Source organism: Sciurus carolinensis, unplaced genomic scaffold, assembly GCF_902686445.1.
Source record: "Sciurus carolinensis unplaced genomic scaffold, mSciCar1.2, whole genome shotgun sequence".
NCBI classification, from domain to species: Eukaryota; Metazoa; Chordata; class Mammalia; order Rodentia; family Sciuridae; genus Sciurus; species Sciurus carolinensis.
Genome location: NW_025920446.1, coordinates 54,241 through 58,531, shown reverse-complemented (window position 1 = coordinate 58,531; position 4,291 = coordinate 54,241). Strand labels below are relative to the sequence as shown.

At 31.6% G+C, this 4,291-nt stretch overlaps 1 pseudogene; it reads left to right on the top strand.

Moving 5' to 3' along the window:
- The first annotated feature begins 1,679 nt into the window (after positions 1-1,679).
- LOC124975743 (AP-1 complex subunit sigma-2-like) lies at positions 1,680-2,153 on the top strand (annotated as a pseudogene).
- Positions 2,154-4,291: the final 2,138 nt, after the last annotated feature.

Below are 4,291 nucleotides of genomic sequence, written 5' to 3'. Positions count from 1 at the left end.
CAATAGTGTAGTATTTATTGTCCAGTTTGCAAGGTAGCCACTCTTTTTTATTTAATCATTGATTTCTCATATTCTTTTATAATCTGATATAATCCTTGGTATTAGAGCTATCATTTGTTTTTACACAGAGTTGCTTTGTGGTTTAAAATATGATCTATTTTAGTGATGGATACATGTGCTATTGAGAAAAGAGTGTATTCAGTCAGTAATGGCTGAAACATTCTATATGTAAATTATGTGTGAATTATTAATTGTATTGATTATTTCTAAACCTTCTTTATTTAGTTTTTGGTTGGAGAATCTATCAGTTGTTGATAGGAATATATTAAAATCACCCAGTATTATTGTGTTTTTGTTTATTTTATTCTTGAAATTGAGAAAGATTTGATATATGTAGATGCTCCATTTTGGGAGGAATGGATATTTATAATTGGTATGTCTTATTGATGCATAATTCCCTTAAGCAGTATGATATGACATTTTTTATTCCTTTTGATTAACTTTGACTTCAAGTTCACTGTATCTGGTATAAAGATATTAAAGCCTCCTTGTATATGAGTTCCAAATGAATGGTATTTGTTTTCCATCCTTATACCTTAACTTGTAAATGTCTTTGCCCATGAGAAGAATCTTTTGGAGACAGCATATTGTTGGGTCTTCCTTTCTAATCCAATCTTACAGACTATGTCTTTTGATTGATGGTTGTGGCATTCACATTCAATGTTTTATTGAAATATGATTTTTACTTCCTATCATTTTGAGTTATTTCTCATTTTTAATTTTAATTTTATAATGCAATTTCCAATTCCTTGGATCACCTGTTTTATACGTATCCTGAAAACATGCAAGACACATTTGCCATGTTTTTTTCATGACAGCCTCAACAGTTTAGATTCCTAAAGTTGTCATTAGGTCAGTCATCAGAGACTTCTTTAGATCTCAGTTCCCTTAGCTTTAATTTGTTTCCAATATGCCCACAAACATCTCCTTCAGTTGTTTGACAGAGATGTTGGCAGAAGGTATCCACAATTCTTTCTGGCATTACATCTCACTTTCCATGATCTGGGAATTAACTCTCTGTTTTCTGGATCTTCATGAACCCAGAATACAGGTTTCTTTAAAGATGTTTTTACCCTCCACCCTGTGGACTCTCCTCAAGCAAAAAGATGAAGAAAAACCTGTGCCCATCCCAATGCCATGACATTGCATTTCTCAAGTGTTAAATGGACCTCTATTCTGTGTCCTGAAGTAGTCCTTCTTTAATGTTTTCAGATAGGATTCCTTTTGTTCCTTTGTCTAGAGTTTATAATTGTCTCTGTGTATGTGCTGGAGGTAGGGATGAACAGACTCAACCATGCTAAGATACACATTTATAGAGCTCTCTTTTTATATTAAAATGGTGCAAAAATTCATGAATCTTCTTGTGAAAATAAAACACATATGACACCTAAAAATTCTTGGCACTATATTCTAAAGTCCTAATGTCCTGTCCATCTTTCTAACTTCTTCCTATTTTTCTAATTATATATCTTTTCTCATATAAAGCCATCTTCATTTTTGTTCAATGCACTCTGCCAGATGTTCCGTCTCTTGAAATCTGCCTCACCACAGCAGCATGGCTTATTTTCCTTAGCACGTTTCCAGGGGTTACCCCTCAGTAACCCTTGCTATGCTCCACCATGTCCCCATGTCCATGGCCAGAAGGTGCCGTGCAGTGTATGTTGTTTTTCAGTTGTCAGGTCAAGTGTAGACTACTGAAATGGTAAGTCCCAATGTCATGCAAAGAGAAGGAAAAGATCACATGAGAACTTTTTCAGACCATTTATCAAGGGAACCCAAATGTGCTTCCTTGAGTGGTGAGATCTGAAGATGGTTTACAAAAGATATTCTAGCATGCCTTTTGCTGTGCTATTGAGGATCAGGAAAATGAATTAAGTAGCCTGGAAATAATTAAGTATTATGTGTAAATTACTTGACAGTGTTGTGAGCTTGATATCATCTTTCATTTTGAGAAGGCTTATTTTATTTTGGATGAATTTCTTTTGGGAGGGAAAGTTAAGGAAATATCCAAGAAAAAATTTGTTAAAGCAATTGAGTAAGCGTATCTACTATAGGAGTCAGAACATGAATATTTTAATGTCCCTGTGCACTAAATAAATATTCATCAAGTATGCAAAATTTTGCAGAGGAAGTAGGGAACTGAAATATTTATGAAAGAAAATATCCCCACCTTGGTAACTATGTTGTAAAATAATAATAGAATATTTCAAAATCAGTACCATTACAGTTGTATGTTTTCTTGTTTAATCTTTCCTGTATTATTTCATTTTGTTTATGATCTTGATATATTTTATTCTTCTGACAAGACATGTGAATGTTTTGAGTAATAATTCATCTTCAGCATATGCATGTGGCAAGTAATGAGGTACCTGTGATTATTTAATAAGAGAAAACATAGCATTCATTATTGTTTATTAAAGAGAATTTGGATGACATTATCCATCCAAGTAAGCAGTGCCCTAATATTTAGTGTTGTTCAGTCTTCAATTGTTGAAGGGGAATAACAAACAAAGCAAAACTATAGTGTGGTTTTCTTGCAAACTGAGTTATAATGTTCTGATGTACCACTTAAAAGAGTGTGTTTAAATAACACAAGAAACTAAAATGAATTTGTACTCATGTAAAATATTTAAAACTTTCAGTTAAGAAATTTTGTAGTGCCATACTTATTGAATCACATTTGTGCTATATTATGATACTGATCAATCTCTTTAAGAACTGTCAGAAAGCTATGTTAGAAATGTCTTCTATACTATATATTTCTCAGTGATACCCCTTTCCATGTATCAAAACTGAACTTATTTATGTAGTTCAAAAATTCTCATGCTATCTCAATACCTAAATGTTTATGTGTTGTAAACAAAATATATTTGTTAATTTGTTTTTCATTTTGCAGCCACTCTGGCATAAAAAATAAGGATATCATAAATAAAAGCTGCAGTGTAATTCACTCAGTGGTTATTTTAGACCACTCCACTCCCTCTATTTTTTAATTTTTCTACCAAAACATTTCCACATCCCCATAGTGGAGCCATATAATTAAAAATATTAAGTCCCTGGAATGTATGGTTCACATCAAGACATCATTTGAGTACTTTCAAATAATGTACAGATCTTCATGTAAAGAAACCTATTTTCCGGTCACAGTTACCTTAAAAAGTAATTATATTGAGGGGTTAGCCTCTTTGCTTTGGATGCTGTGTGCTGAGCAGTCACAAGTTGTTGCTTTTGTTTTCTGTATACAACTGCATACTTTAAATTAGTAGATCCTGAAGTAGCTTTTCTTGCCTGTATAAAATAAAATTATTTCATCTAAAATAAAATAATAGCAACTATCAAAGTTATTTCCATGGGACTAGTGTAAATGAAGGTTTTCCTGTTTCTGTCATTATTTTTCTCCCTCCTCCTTTTTACATGGAATACTCAAATGTTTTACACGTTTGGTACATCTGAATCTGAAAATATCTGAAACTCGGTATTCCACTACACAACTCTGTAGCCCCAATCTAACATTATTGATCTGATTCTTGGGAAATATTTAGTTAAACACACAGTATTTATATTTTTCACTGATAAATGAACTCATACATGGGAAGGACTTTTTCTGTCCTCTCTAGGAAACTTTTGAACAAGTATTTTTAAAAGTTTTTTTAAAGATGAATTTAATTTAGTAATGTATTTTACTTAAATATATCCAAAATATCTTTTCTGCATTTTCAGTATAACAATTAAAATTTAATTAAAGTTAAAATTTTGTGAAATAATAAATACATATTACTGTCCTTTGCAATTAAGGGTTTTTAGTTTTCTAAAAGTACACTTAATATGTACTGACTTAACCATTATTGTGTTTGTTGTTATGAAAATACTTCATGTTGTTTTGCAACCATCACCATAATCTGTCTATGAGAATCCTTTTTATCTTGTACACCTGAAGATCTGTACCAGTTAATCAGTAATTCTCACTTCACTTTTTCTCCCAGCAGCTACCATTTCTATTTTCTTTTTCTATGATATTCATTACAATTATTGAATTATTTTATATTATTTTTCCTACTAAATCTTTGAAATTTAAAGTATATTTCTCATTTATGGCACAACTCTGTACTAACTTCCTTCAGGTATCATTAGCCTCATTTTGTTATTGACTGCTGTTTCCAATAGCCAGACTCTATGCCATAATGTATACTGAATCCATATATAATTGATCTGTTAGTATGTGATATAAGTC